The following is a 16,088-nucleotide window of genomic DNA, read 5'->3' as shown; positions in this document are numbered from 1 at the left end:
TGGGTGGATGTCAGTAGGACCGGATTCAATGTTCCTAAGTCGACCTCCAACTCGAATAAGACCAGACTCCGGGTCTATCTCTGGTGCAAGTGAACTCAGCTTACTGCTGGGGAACACAGGCTTACTAGCCTTAGGCGCTTGACTTCTTCAGGAAAGCTCTCTGCTTGGCTGGTCTTCAGCAGGTGGACCTCCGCGTGACGGAGATTAGGAGGCCCTGATAATGGGTCTGCGGCCGCCCCGTGAAGCGACTGGTGCGTAGCCCTAACCAGGTCTGCCCAGTTGTTGAACTGTGAGGTGTCTAGAAGTGGGTCTGGAGGGCGTGTTTGCATAAGGCCGCAGAAGATTGTCTGCTTGAGCTCAGAGGTATCTGCTGGGTTGACGGAGTCTGGAACCGAAGGCCATTCTTGTGGTGGAGAGCGGAGGAACGCTGGACCCTGGATCCATCGATTTGAAGTGGTTAGCTCGGCCAAGGTCTTACCCCTCGTTAGGTCGTCAGCCGGATTGTTTACCGTATCTACGTACTGCCAGGTGTGAGAAGCAGTCAGGTCTTGGATCTCGGAGACTCTGGTCCCAACGAAGACCTTGAACCTGCAGGACTCAGATGTCAGCCAGGTCAGGACTGTAGTGGAGTCGGTCCAAAGATAAGTCTCTGTGATGTTTAGAGTGAGCTCTCGATGGATGAGGGAGGACAGCTGAGCCCCTGTTAGCGCTGCGCAGAGCTCTAGACGTGGCATTGACTGTTGGCGTTTTGGGGCTACTCTTGACCTGGCCATGACGAAAGAGACGTGCACTGCCTTGTTGACGGTGGTTGTGGTGAGATAAGCGACCGAACCATACGCCTGTTCCGAGGCGTCACAGAAGACATGGAGAGTGTACTCTGTAGCTTCAGTAGCCACTTCCGATGGAGCGTATGTTCGGGGAATGGACACACCAGCCAGTTCAGGAAGCTCACTCTCCCAGCTCGACCAGGCCTTGATGATCTCTGGAGGAAGATTAGGGTCGTCCCAGCTCCTCTTCTTGGCCCACAACCTTTGAACGAGAACTTTAGCTCTTGTTGTGTAAGGGATGATGATCCCAAGCGGGTCGTATTGCCGGGCGAGCACCTTGTAGACGTGGCGCATGGTGAGTGTTTGACTCTCCGGAGGCTTGGCTCGGAAGCCGAGTTGGTCAGTTGGACAATACCAGCGCAGGCCCAGCGCTGGCTCTTGCGGGTCAGGGCCTTTCTCTGCCAGCCATTGCTCTGCACTCTCGGAGCGGGCAGTAGGGGGTAGATGGGCGACGACAGATGGGACGTTGCTTGCCCACTGCCGAATCTCAAAACCACCCAAAGCGAGGAACTGCCTTAGCTTATCGATGAGAGCCTTTGCTGACTCGGGCGTTGAGAGGCTCTGCAGGCAGTTGTCAACGTAAAAACACTGTTCAATGGACTGCAGGATGTCCTCATGCCCTTCAACGTGGTCCTTGGTGTGTCTTTGCAGCGCAAACGTGGCGCAGCAGGGGCTACTAGTCGTCCCGAATGGGAGGACACACCACTGGTAGACCTGCGGTTGCTGTTCTCGTTGTAGGTTTCTCCAGACGAATCTCAGTAGGGGCTGGTCATCTGGCAGGAGACGAACCTGGTGGAACATTGCTCGAATATCCCCGCTTATGGCCACTGCATACTGACGAAATCGCAGGAGGACACCAATGAGAGATGGACCGAGGGTGGGACCTGCGAGGAGCTGTTCATTGAGTGAGAGGCCATTATGTACGAAGGAGCAGTCCCACACGAGACGGGGCTTGCCGTTGTGGTGAACGAGGTGATGGGGTATGAACCATGACTCATTGGATGTCTTTACCTCGTCTTCACCGAGCTTGACAACACAGCCTCCACTGATGAGCTTCTGGATCTCTGCCTCGTATTGTTTAGCTAGAACTGGGTCTCTTCGTAGTCGCCTCTCTGTGCCACGGAGAAGGGGGATGACTGCTTCAGGTGTGGCCTTGAGTGGTGGTGCCCCTTTGATACGGAGTAGTGGTGTGGCATAGCGGAGTGTGTCGACCACTTTGACTCTTTCGGTGCGTGTCTCAAGGATGTTGATGGCTTCTTGGTCAAGACGGGATCGGACTGCTAGCTTCTCGTTTCGAAATGGGAGGGTGTCTAGCTGCCAGAGACGTTCGACATGTTGGTAGAGGTCATCTGGGGCTGGTGTGAGGGAGGTAAAGTAGCAGGAAGCAGCAGTAGAAACCATACTGTCTGGACCTTGAAGTGCCCAACCAAGGCTTGTGTGGATAGCCGTCGGGCTGCCCTTGGGCCCAACTCTCACTGGCTCTGCAGCTGTGATCAGGTGGGTGCAATCTGCGCCGATTAGTAGCAGTGGTTGCACTCCACTAAATTCTGGGAGTGGGAGGCCCTGTAGATGGCGGTAACGTTCCTGTAGTGCAGCCATGGGGTAGGATTGCTCTGCTAAAGCAAGTTGGCCTGCTGTATAGGCGTCTCTAATAAGGTGGCGCTCTTTCGGGTGTGCTAGTGGGGCTACATAGAAAGACACAGACTCACCAGCAAGATGGGCGACGTCTTGGCGGATGGTGCGGAGAGTGAGGGTCTCTGCTTTACCTTTGAGGCCTAGACGTTGGGCAGCCGCTGGTAGTATTATTGTTCGTTCGGCTCCATCATCCAGAATGGCGTAGGTCTTCAGTGACTTGTGGCCGTAACTTATTATGATGGGCACCACCTTGAGGTATACCTTTCCTCCTTGCTTAGAGTTGCTGAGGGTGGCTTGGTCACGTGGAGTGATGAGGTAGACACGTGAGTCTGACTCAGCAACGTTGTGTAGAACTCTCAGATGAATTTCTTGACAGTCGCTGCATGGTTTCTTTAAGGTGCATGCTTCGGGCTGGTGGCTTGTCCGACCACAATTACGACAGCGCTTATTACGTTCGAGCCATTTCCTGACTTCATCTGGTGACCGCTGAACGATATCAGTGCACTGTGACAGATAGTGCTCTGTGCTCTTACAGAAGAGACATAACTTCTTGGACCTTTGTGATTTGGGATCAGAGCGGGCTGTCTCTGCAGGATGACTGTTATCAGCTTTGGGTTTGTCGGAGCCATGATAGACAGACACAGACTGCACTCGGGGCTTGGAAGCTGGAGCGTGTCTGTCTCTCCTGGAGACATGGGACTCTTCAGAACGATGGCGCTGTGCCATTCTTGCAGATAGTCTTTGAGCTTCTGCCTTAACTTTGAGCCAATTGGCGAGGTCTCTGAGGTTGTAGGGGTTGAGTCGACTTGTGTTGAGACGACCTTGTGTTTGGAGGTGCTCTACAAAACTGTCTCTCATATGCTTGGGCAGCTTACTAAGCAGTCTGTCGACATGGCCAGTTGACATCAGTTCTGTCCCATTGGGCCCTTCTAGTGAAGTGAGCATTCCTACTAGCAAGTCAACACTGAGGGCGAAACTCTGGAAGCCTTTTGTGTCTCCCGATCTAACTTCAGGGGCATTTAAGATTGCAGCAATCTCACTTTGTGCGAGCTGATGTGGTTGTCCATACTGGCGCTGTAATGCTTCCATTGCAGCCAAGTAGGGTTGGGTATAATGTCTGCAGGACTGAGCAATTAGCTTGGCTTCATCCAGGACTAAGTGCTCCATGAGTACCCGGTACTTGTAGTGCTCTGACAGCTCTGTGTGGGGGCCAAGCAGGTGGTCTAGCGCCATCTTGAGGTCAGTGAATTCTCTCTCACTGTCATGCACCAGCTTGGGCAGTTCAGGTACAGGAACAGGCTGCTTCGGCATCTGGAAACTGTATGGAGACTGCAGCATGGCGTACTGCGGCAAGGAAGTATTGTATACCTGATTAGAATGACCTGGCATTATGGGCACTGGCTGGTAGACAGGCTGCACTGCGGACGGAGGCTGAGGCTGGAGAACAGGTTGTATAGGCAGACCTGGCTGATAGCTCTGTGACTGGATCATGGGCTGCGCTGTAATGGCTGATGGAAGCTGGTACACAGTGTGTGCAGTAATAGCTGGTGGAGGCTGGTACGCAGGGTGTGGAACTGCAGCAGGAGTGTATGACAACTGGCCGTAATGTGCAACGTTACTTGACAGAGTGGTGGGTTGAAGCACAGGGAGCAGTGCTGGTGAAGCCAGGGGCTGGCATGCTGGATAGGTTGGAGTTGCAGAACAGGGCTGGTATTGGACTGGCATATGTGTAGATGGGCTACTATGCTGGACACTTGCAGCCGTAGTCACAGGATGCATTATTTGATAGGCTGGTTGGTATGGCGTAGATGCTGTTGGCTGTAACATGCTTGTTATTGTGGGGAGTGGTTGCTTGGGGGCTGGTGCAAACTCTGATGCAGAGGTTAATGTCACTGGAAGGGATCGGGTTAGAATGTCACTTTGGCCATGGCTTTGGCTTGAGGTAGTGGATGTTATAACTTGGGACAGTAATACTGTACTTGCGGCACTGGCAGTAAATGCAGCTGCTTGTGTGTTTCGCCAAGTTGTAACATCTGGCAGGAAGCTTGGGCTAACTGATCGCTGTGATGCGGGAGAACATGGCTCACTGAGGCCGTACTCTGTGAGGGGATGGCTGCGCAGGCTGCATTCACTTAGGGCAGGAGATGGTGGCCTCTCCCACACCATTGGTAAGCTAGGATATGTAGTAGCTTGTGGTGTTGCGTTCCACTGGCTCACCTTATCGACTACTGCTGCAGGGGGATGACAGGGTGGGTGTCCGAGTGCTTGAAGTAGCTGGCCATCATGAGAAACAGACCCGGTCTGCAAGCTGAGTGACTGCAGCTGCTGTGCACTGGCACCTAAGTCTCCATCCGGATGAGCAGCAGTATAAGGCATGAGGGACTGAGGGAGGCTGACCTGGTAGCCCTGGAGATAAGCTGGTAGCTGCCGTGGCCGTCCTGTCGCTTCACTTGCGATAGTTGATGTTCTCGTTATGTCCATTTTGCTGATATGGGTGAAGCACTCCGGCTCGAAGGACCAGTGTTATTGAGAGCTATGACTGTATGTTGCTCTAGGGGGATTCGCTGGAACACCTCATCCACACAGACACTCCGATTAGAGAGCGAGGCCGGACACAGTAGGACTGTTAACTCTGCTTTACTGATGAAGCACAACTCCAAATGAAATACAGCTCTGTGTTCCTGGTTTGCTGTTTACAGTTTGATTCATTAGAATTTATCTCTATTATCTGTTCTGTCTGAGACTTCACATTGGACTGATTGACTCTCTTTCTGTACTGGTATCTGCAATAAACAAAACATAATATACATGAGAATACTAGTTTAAAGAGCACGTTAGCTGGAACTTAGCTTTAGCTTATTACCAAATCAGCCAGCACGTTAAACATCACATAAACACTGCTACGTTAGTAACGTTATGTTACATTAGCGGCGAAAATCACCGTTTCATTTGCATATCAACGGAACTAATTAGCAATCATTAGCAGATCGTTGCCACCCACCTTCATCACAAACGCAGACAGGTATTGACGTAAAATAAACAAGAATGCCGTGAACGGCTGAATATTATAAGGACCCCCTTAGCTGCCTAACGAGGTGCCTGATGCAAAACACTAAATTCAGCACTGAACAAATCCTGCACCACAAACAGTAATAATAGGGAATTTACAACAGGTAACCAAAACATGACGGGCTCTATTTCAGACACAGACATGTAGGCCTAGGTGGGATGGCGATTGACCTAAAATACCCCTTGGCTCTCTGACTGAGGCGTGCCATCCCAGTGCCGTGCGCTACATACCCACTCTGATCCACCCTCCACTAAATCCAACGTGAAGGTCTATTAAGCAATAGCTCACGACAGGCCATGGTATACGCTTATTATATCACAGTTAGGGGGCGTTGTTCAACCCCCTTAACTGTGATATAATAAGCGTAGGCTATGTCATGGCCTGAAGTGAGCTATTGATTTTATAACACGGTTACCAAGTATGGCGAAAAGAAAGTAACAGAAACATTACAATTTCATTTTGATTTATTTTATCAACATTTATTTATGAATACTAAAAGTAGTTCCACCAGGCAGACGGTACATTGCCCTTGTGTACGGCGGTTGCTAAGCAACATAGCTAAATCAAAGGCTATTATTAGAACTATACATTTATTTGCACGTTGCTGTGTATTGTGCAGCCACTAAAAAACTGTCCAGCGTCAGTAGATTGACTTTGGGAACCAGGGTTGGGAGGGTTACTTTAAAAATGTAATCCAGTTCAATTACTAATTACTTGTTTAAAAATGTAATCAGTAACATAATCCAAGTACCACAAAATAAAAGTAATGTAATCTGATTACTTTTAGTTACTTTTGGATTACTTCAATGCCAAATAAGCAAATGAGGACAAGAGAAGTATCAATGATGGGTTTGCTTCTCAGTGTATTTTTAGAGAAACAGAATAACAATCTCCTATTACCATAATCCATATTTAAATGTTTTTATATGATTTGCTTTGCACAATGTCACCACTATGGCAGTATCTTGCCCATCAATGACAAAAACATTGTTTTGTAGGTATTGATGATATTTAAGTTATTTGAAAAACCATTTTACAATTTTGATTACTCATTCTGCACTTGTATTAATTTAGCATCCAATGAAAACAATATGAAGCTGCTGAAGCATAGTGTTTCTGGGGCCAGGCCCCACTGATTCCTGTACAAAAACACAACTTTCTTCACCGATTCTGGTGAAACTGGATCATATCTGATGGAGAAATATTGTTTGGAGAAAATATTTTTGTAGTTCTCTCCCTTATGTCCCCCGGATGCTCTGCCTCAACTCTGTGATTCACAGAGTTTCCTGATGGACAGATGGCTAATTGTTGCTTAAGTTAGTTAACAGCTAACTAGCAGCTGTTTAGCTCAGTTAGCTGTACAACCACTGGTCAAATTAGCTTACTCTGCCCGTACTGGGAGATCGGAAAACAAGGGGACTGTTAGTGTTTACCATAGACTGTAACCTTATAAAGGTGTTTAAGTTACACGGGATGCGGTGCCTGATTGGGAACAGTAGCTGGGCAAGCGGGCAACGAAACCGGCTAACCCTACAGCTGCGCACATCCCCTTGTGTTGCTGCAAAGTAGGAAATGGGGGCTTTTCATACGGACGCTGAAGGGTACCTTTAGCGTAAAATCCTTACGCTTTGTCACTGTCTTTGTTATGATGCATTGAGATGAGAACGTGTTGGAACTGGAGGCTTACACTAGTTGTAATGCTGGCTTTCACCGAGCCCACCAAATAGAAATTTTCTAACGCCAGCATCTTTTTTTATATTCAATCATCAATGGGAATATTGTACTTTTCACTCCATTACATTTATTTGGCAGCTTTAGTTACTATTTACTACTCTGGTTATTAATCAATCAATTAACAAATACATTCTGGTCTGTTATTATAGTTATTATAGATTGAACTACCAAGCAGCATTTAAAGCTCCACCTTTTCCAGCTGCAATATAAAGTGACACTTTAGTGCACCAATAAGTTTAATCCAATTATATAATATATTATTCTCAAATGGGTTAGTCAACATAATGAGTACTTTTACTTCAAGTTATTTTACTGAGACTAGACTCCTCTTCCTTTGGCACTTCTGCCTTTCTTGCAACAATGGCAGATACTCTAGGATCCATCTTCTCCAAAACAAATCCGCAAGATGTTGAACCTGTTTCCATCAACCTTTCAAATACATGTCCGAGGGTTCAAAAAGTCCAGGCGGCAAAGCTGGTTTTCCCTTTATGTAGCAGGAGATGATTTGGTGTGAGAGGTTCCAGATAGTTGGGATCGTCAGATAGCTTTGTAATATGACGATCGTTAAGAATGGCTTCCACTTCACACATAATATTGTGGAGTCCATCGTTATCCAAAGTCGCCACAATGATGAGATACTGCCAGTGGATAGAAACTCAATTCAACCCCAGCTAGAATGAGAGCTCCTCGGATTGTTCACCAAGGTCTCCCTTTTTACCTCTGGATCATCAGTGTCCACTTTGATGTCAGCGTCATACCTTGCTGGCCAATCTTTCTCCAACTTCCAAAGAAACATTGAACCCTTTAGCCAACCGCTATTCGGTTGGCGGTTGGCACACTCCTCTGGATCAGCAGGGTTTTCTTTGGAGCTGATGTGACTAAATTTGGAAAGGGTTTGAAACCTCTCTAACGGCAGCAATCCTGTTTGCCAAAAGGGTTTGAAATCTTTGTTACTAATATCACATCCACTCTGGCAGCAACGACTGCACTTGTTAGTTCCAATCGTGGAATAGTTATGGACTTAGTTAGTGGTATGACTCTGGCTTTGCCCAACAGAAACATGAACCTCATTTCAGCAATTCTGCAGCTTGATGTAAGATGCAGTCCCATAGCAATCCTTACTGGAATCAGCAAAGTAATGTAACTGCCTGTGTATCGGCCCTCCAAAGTCCTTTGACTTTATACATCTGCCCAATCTGATAAAAATCAGCAACTTAATATCTTTCATCCACTGCTTCCGCTGTGTCAAGATATCTGGGATCGTCCCATCCACACTTTCTCCTGCAGAGCTCCTGTTGCATCTTCTTTGCAGACAAAGTGACTGGTGCCAAAATACCCCAAGGATCATACACTGAGCTTGTGATGGACAACATGCCACGTGTGGTATGATTTTAAACTTAAAGGAGTCTGACTCAACACACCATTACTAAAGTTACTAAAGTTCTTTCCATTGACAGATTATCTATCACAATTCAGCTCCTTTAAGTCCTTAGCCCGCTGATCTTTTACAATTGTCTGCAAAACTGACTAGCCATTGCTGATACATTTTTCCAGTATGAATCCACCTCTTTCACAGAGAGCATTGAGCTCTTTAACCACCTGGATGGCCTCCATATCTGAGCTCAAGCTCATCAAACAGTCGTCCATATAAAAGTTTTGGTTAACAGGTTTAACGGTCTCAGCAGAAAGGTCAGATTGATTGCCAGTAGCAGATCTCCTTAGTGCATAGCTACCACAGCTACAGTGGGGAGAACAAGTATTTGATACACTGCTGATTTTGCAGGTTTTCCTACTTACATGTAGAGGTCTGTAATTTTGTATTTTATTGACATAAGTATTTGATCACCTACCAACCAGCAAGAATTCCAGCTCTCACAGACCTGTTAGTTCTTCTTTAAGAAGCCCTCCTGTTCTCCACTCGTTACCTGTATTAACTGCACCTGTTTGAACTTGTTACCTGTATATAAGACACCTGTCCACACACTCAATCAAACAGACTCCAACCTCACCACAATAGCCAAGACCAGAGAGCTGCGTAAGGACATCAGGGATAAAATTGTAGATCTGCACGAGGCTGGGATGGGCTACAGGAAAATAGGCAAGCAGCTTGGTGAGAAGGCAACAACTGTTGGCGCAATTATTAGAAAATGGAAGAAGTTCAAGAGGATGGTCAATCTCCCTCGGTCTGGGGCTCCATGCAAGATCTCACCTCGTGGGGCATCAGTGATCATGAGGAAGGTGAGGGATCAGCCCAGAACTACACGGCAGGACCTGGTCAATGAACTGAAGAGAGCTGGGACCACAAAACCATTAGTAACACACTACGCCGTCGTGGATTAAAATCCTGCAGCACACGCAAGGTCCCACTGCTCAAGCCAGTGCATGTCCAGGCAAGTCTGAAGTTTGCCAATGACCATCTGGATGATCCAGAGGAGGAATGGGAGAAGTTCATGTGGTCTGATGAGACAAAAATAGAGCTTTATGGTCTAAACTCCACTCTCAATGTTTGGAGGAAGAAGAAGTATGAGTACAACCCAAGAACACCATCCCAACCGTGAAGCATGGAGGTGGAAACATCATTCTTTGGGGATGCTTATCTGCAAAGGGGACAGGATGACTGCACCGTATTGAGGGGAGGATGGATGGGGCCATGTATCGCGAGATCTTGGCCAACAACCTCCTTCCCTCAGTAAGAGCATTGAAAATGGGTCGTGACTGGGTCTTCCAGCATGACAACGACCCAAAACACCTCTATATGCTTTGTAAGTTGGCCACCAGAGGAAAGGAAGAAGATTTCTGTCTTGTTTTACCACCTTCACTTGATGAAACACAGCCTGTATGTCCCCCATAACTGCTACAGGCTCCTGCCTGAATGGAGTGAGAACTCCATGAGCTGGTGAGGTTTGGTCCTTGCAATAACTGAATGATTTCCTTTATAGGTAGCGCCACAATCAAACACCGTAAAGAGCCTTTTCTGGGATGGTAGACACTGTGGTGCGGGATGGACCACATCTTACCACCTCCACATTGCAACTGCTCCGGAGGTACTTGCTCCGCATAGTCTTTGTCAATAACCTTGTTAAGATAGCTGGAATATTCCTTGTGCGAAGTTGAATTATTCCCAGATTTCATTCTCAACCCAAGTATTCTTTGTTTAGCCACTGCAAAGTCATTTGATAGAAAGATCTCTGTTTCTTAAGAGGCAACTTCAACCAGTACCTCTTTTCCTGTAATGCTGCAAAAGATTCCATGATTTCCATAAATCTGCAGTCTTCTCTGGACATCTCTTTGTCCTCTGAGGTCTTTTCATTGATGTCATAATTATACTATTTGTTCAGCATAATCTCCAAGTTTGATACAGAAATCCTATTTACCACAACAGAAGGATGCTCCAAGTCAACAGCACTTCCGTTTCCAATTAAAGGACCATTGATGACCCACCCCAACAATGTTCTTATAACGGATGGGCCACCTTCACAGCTGTTGACATGTTCCCATGGTTCTAAAAACGTGGTTCCTATCAACATGTCAATGTTGGCCTTTAAGCTGGGAATGTGAATTTTTGACAGATGAGGCCACTTTTTAACATCTGTAGCTGTAGCAATGTTGTCTGTTGTTTCTGGCATCTTCTTCTGTGTAAGGACCTCTGGGAAAATTTAAGTTGTTTTCCTCGAAACCAGACATCTCCAATCCACATATGGAGTATACTGGAACAACCTTTTCATGTCACATAGTTTTAAGAGAAAATTATTCCTTTTTCCTGTAATGCTTAACTTTTCACTAAGCTCCCCTGAACAGAATGTAGCTGAACTACCGTGATCCAAAAGTGCATACGTCTGTATGACTTTGCTTCCTTTTGTGGATTTGAACTGTACGGGAACAAAAGAAAGAATACAGCTGTCCTTTCCAGCACCTGTATGTCCACTTGTCTGTGATACTGTTGATGGTTTAACTCCAGGTGACTCAGGAGTTTGTTCTGACTCCACATTAGTTTTCCTGATATGGAGCACAGTGGGATGCTGTTTATCACAAACTTCACAGGTCAAGCGATTATCACACTTCCTACTCATGTGTCCCATACACAAGCATCCAAAACAAATGCCTTTCTCCTTTAGACAAAGGATCTTGTGCTTCTTACCTTTAAATTGTTGGCATTTCTCTAAAGGATGAGCATGTGTACAACAATGACAAGCCCTTTTTCTTGGGGAAATTTGCTGTAGTTTTGTTATCATCAGGATCCACTTAAGTCAGTGTAGTGGCAAAACTGCTTCCTTTCATTCTGCTCTTTGACTGTAGCTTAAACTTGTTTGAAGTATTTAAGCCAGCAGCCCTTTGTGGTAGGCTTGCACCCTCAATGTCTTCAAAAATTGGGTCTGACAGAATTCTTACAGGTCTCTCAAGAAATGCGACCACGTCTGAGAAATGAGCTCTGTCACTGGAGGCTTCCCAAATGTCATGAGCTTTGGCTCTCCACTGTTCTCTTAGCTCGAAAGGCAACTTGGAAATAACAAATTTCATGTTAGTTGGTATATCTAACTCTTGCATAAAGTGAAGTTCATTCATCACATTACAACATCCTCACAGGAGTAATGCATGAGCTTGGAGGCCTCTGACATCCTCAGACTTGATGGTTGACCAAGATTAAACTTTTTGTATATATGCAGTTGCAATCTTGTACTCGTTCCCAAAATGCTCTTTATCTGTCTATGTATGTGGTGTGTATGTGTGTGCGTGTGTCAAAAAATGTCTGTGCTTCCGGGTAGCATCTGAGGAACCAAAGATTGGTTCCTATTTATACCAAGGACCCTAACTGTAAATTGTAGATAGACATTACAAGTCAAACAAATAAACAATAGAGAGCCATGTGCAAAAAACATCAATACCCATACATATGTAAATCACCATAAATCAGACTACCCATCTTTGATTAAGCACAGTTTAGTTGTAGGTCTCTCAATAATGTTTAAACTGAGCTATACACAGCTATGGATATTCATTTGTTCATGGGCAAATGCAGTGCAAACTGTAAAGATACTCTAGATAGACAGATAAAGAAAACAGGCACACACACAAACGTTAAACTGATTGCATCCCCAGAGCATAGCCAGGCTCAGAGTTATTACTTTTTTCCAGAGGTTGGATTTAGTTCAGTTTGCCTACTTCAAACATGTAATGTCCACCACTTGACTAGCTCCTCTACAGCAACTTGAGGGGTTGACAAGAGTACTTGAGACTATCATGTTCACCCCTTCAACAAATATCAAGTCATATCTACTCTTGCACTTTTTTACACGGTTGTCTTTTGTGCTGCTGTCACACAGTCTCTCCTCTTACAATTCACTCTTTTGTTCTCTCCTGCATCTCAGCGCGTCTCTTTCTACTGCTTTAGGAATTTTTCTCTCTTTGAGTTTTGATTTCTCCCCAGTGTCTGCGCTCTACTCCCGCCTTTTCTAAAACTCTCTTTTTCATTTTTTTAGTTATCTCTGCCTCCTTGTGTGCTTCTTACTGATGCTCTCTCTCTTCTTCTCCCTTGATGTTTCTTTCTGTTTCTTGATTCGTCTCACACAATCTAGCACTGGTTTAGATCTCACTATACCTTTCTTTTTCTCTCTCTCTCTCTCTCTCTCTCTCTCTCTCTCTCTCTCTCTCTCTCTCTCTCTCTCTCTCTCTCTCTGACACACTCAGATTGTCTCTTTTCCCCTGGGTTGTCTACAGATCAGTGCTGGCATGTCTCTCAGTAAGCTGCTGAGTTACCAAACTCCTTGAGCAGCTATCTGGGTGACCCATTTCTGCACAAACTCACACATTTTAATGCCGTGAATTGAAGTCCTGTATAATGTTTTAGCACATTAGTTCAACAATAAACCTAAACTATTAGCATGTGATTCTTTTTCCACTGTAAATCTAACTTTTTACTTTAAAAATGGACAACCACAGGGGTCTATTCTTGTTCCACCATGAAGGAGTAGGTGTCAGGGTCTCTGTATGCCACGGCCAAAGAAATACATTAATCTAATTTATACTCTTCCATTCTGGCTCATAGATTATCGCTGGTAGAAGGAAAGAGATATCTTCAGAGCACAATCTTTAAATGTGTTGCCACCAGAAAGCTTTGGGACAAGATTAGACAATAGCAGATGTCAGATCTACCAGCTGAAAGGCTGCACACCCCCTTTCACTTACTCGGCATGTTTGGACCCTGGGAAGTTTCTGCACTGCGCACTTGGGGAGGTCATGCAAAAAAGGTGAGCTGTGCTGTTTGTGTGTAAGTGCAGTGCAAATTGAGCTTCATCAACACACTTGTTAGGTTCTTCTCTCTCTGTGGTGCTCCAAAGCACATCAGGACAGATAGAGATTCTAATTTTGTTGGTGCCTGCAAAGGATTGAAGATGCATGAACCAAACACAGACCTGAACAAGTATCTTCAAGAGTAGAGATGCAGTTGGGTATCCAACCCACCCCACTTATGTGGGTTATATGTGGTGTGGGAATGCTTCATTAGTGCCAGTCTACAGTGGTATATACCTATTTACTTCTGCAGTGTTGGGCAGTAGCGTCGCTACAAGTAGCGCCATTACTAGTTCAACTACATTTCTCAATAGGGGATGTATACATCTTAAACAGAAGCGCAGCACAGTTTTGGACTGTGAGCTGCACTTTATTGGAGCTGCTAAAGTTAATGTGTGGGTTTTTTGTGAAATTTCAGCCTGATCAGTATTGTTTTTGGTTGGTTTCAGGGGGGTTGAAATCCTGACTGGGAGTCATCAAAACAGTTTTTAGTGCCAAGCAGTTGTTTAACTGTTTTTACAATTTGGAGGGTTGATATGGGTCTGTAACTGCTCATTACTGGGGGGAATGGGACAAAACCTGAAAGTAGACACATGCTGAAAATTTGTAGAAGATCTGAGGACATGCTAGAAACATTATTTTTTTAAAAAGCCTGTTGGTATAATATCAAGGCAACAGGAGGAGGATTTTCCGATGTTGTGTAACATAAGGTTTTTATGGTTGATTAGATCAAAGTGTGTCATGCTATTGGAATTGATTTTAAGTGGCCACAAGGACCACATATCCTCTGCCTGATATTGCAACATTGACGCTATCTAGGCAATTTCATTGCAGGGCCTGGTAGATTAAAGTTCAGAGGCTACTGGCACAGGAAGGTTTGTTAGCCTGTTGAAAGTAGCAAACAAGACACATGCATTATTATTGCTTTTGGTGCCATAACTGTGAAAAATGTGTCAAAAAGCTGAAAATGTGAGGCTCTCCTTCAAGGTTTCTGCCGCACTGTGCCTCGTGTCTTCTTGTTTTGATTCCTCTTGTCTGTTGTCATTGGCAGAGGGAACACGAGTGATGCAGAGCTGAACAATTGTACTCCTGACTTCTTAAGGCAAAGTCCATCTGTCTTGCGTGCACTGAATGGATAGGGAGCAATGTGTTCAGAGCCAACAATCTGCTGAATCTCTCAACTCCTCCTGGTGGTAGAGGGCCATGATAAACACCTCAGAATTCAGAGAGCTGACTGTGTTAAACAGATCAATAAAGTGAAGTTTCTACACTTCAGACTGTTTTTTTACAACATCATTGATACCTATTTGCACCACTGTCAGTTCCTGTGACAGTGGTGCAAATTGGATCACCAGTTGGTTGTTGGAGAGGTTTGTTGCTAACGCTCTTTCTCAGCTATCCACAGCTGTATCCTACTGAGAACGGGGGTTAAAAAGGCACACTGCCTGGATGATAATGCAGGCCAGCCAGATGCATCACAAATCTCATGGCGCTGAGTTCAGCCTGTTATTCGTCCTCCCATTGACCAGGGAAATTAATTACTTTTAGGCTTTGAGAGTACCAGGGAGGACTACCACTTTTGGATTTATTACCCAATACACAGTCCCCCTTTCTTGGTAGTCTTGTTAGTGCTAATTAGCCATGTGTTAGCATGCTCTTGTCCACTGTTTTGAGTCCATGGTAAAGTATTGTCATTTACACGTAGTTCATTCGCTTACACGTTCACTTCTGGATGTTGGTTTCTGGCACTGCAATCTTCTGTAGTAAAGGTGGGAATCTTGCTGCTAATTGGCTTTAGCTTACGTTTCTGGTCACTGCAGTACACGCAGTGCTGTTAGGTTGGCTGTCCTTGTGTGGTAGGGATCAAAAGTGTTGAAAATTCCAAAACCTAATGTAAGTAAATAAAAGTATCCGGGAGCAGCTACTCATTATTTCTAGTCTATATAACAAGATTATCAGCAAAAGAATGCAAGTAGAGGCAAGAACAAGCAGCCTTACAACTTACATTAAATTAAGAATGAGGCACTTTTACTTGTAGAGTAGCCTATTTTTATATTGTGGGTTGACATTCCTCACTAATGTAAGTAAGAATAGGCTACTTCTGTCATTCAATTATTCCACCAGATAATTTGCTTTAGGGGATGAAGAGAAACCACAGGGTGTCATATCAGATGTTCTCAAACTTTTCCCAGCAGTTGCCTTAATTTGATGAGATTTTTCCCTGAGGAGGCAATCTTAAATGATTTCAGGCTACTATAGAATCAGCTTAGCTACTGTCTATACCGGCTCTGTGAGGGTAATGACATCTCTGGAGAGAGTAGTCTCTGTGAAACATTGTCTCACAGTGTTCACCTCTTTGGTGAAAACAGTCTATAAAGGACACAAATCCACCATTAAAGACCTCTAGACAATCCAAGAACCATTCTGTGGGGGAAGCAGCTAAATATTTAAATTTTCTCCAATTGTAGATAATTGGGTGGCAGTGAACAGACACCCCACCCACCCCTGACCTGCTGAGAAGTAAAACGTCGCTG

The sequence above is a fragment of the Micropterus salmoides genome, unplaced genomic scaffold (genome assembly GCF_014851395.1).
Source record: "Micropterus salmoides isolate LMB-PRFRI ecotype aquatic unplaced genomic scaffold, ASM1485139v1 Ms_hic_scaffold_3, whole genome shotgun sequence".
Taxonomy (NCBI): domain Eukaryota; kingdom Metazoa; phylum Chordata; class Actinopteri; order Centrarchiformes; family Centrarchidae; genus Micropterus; species Micropterus salmoides.
Note: the sequence above shows the minus strand (reverse complement) of the source record.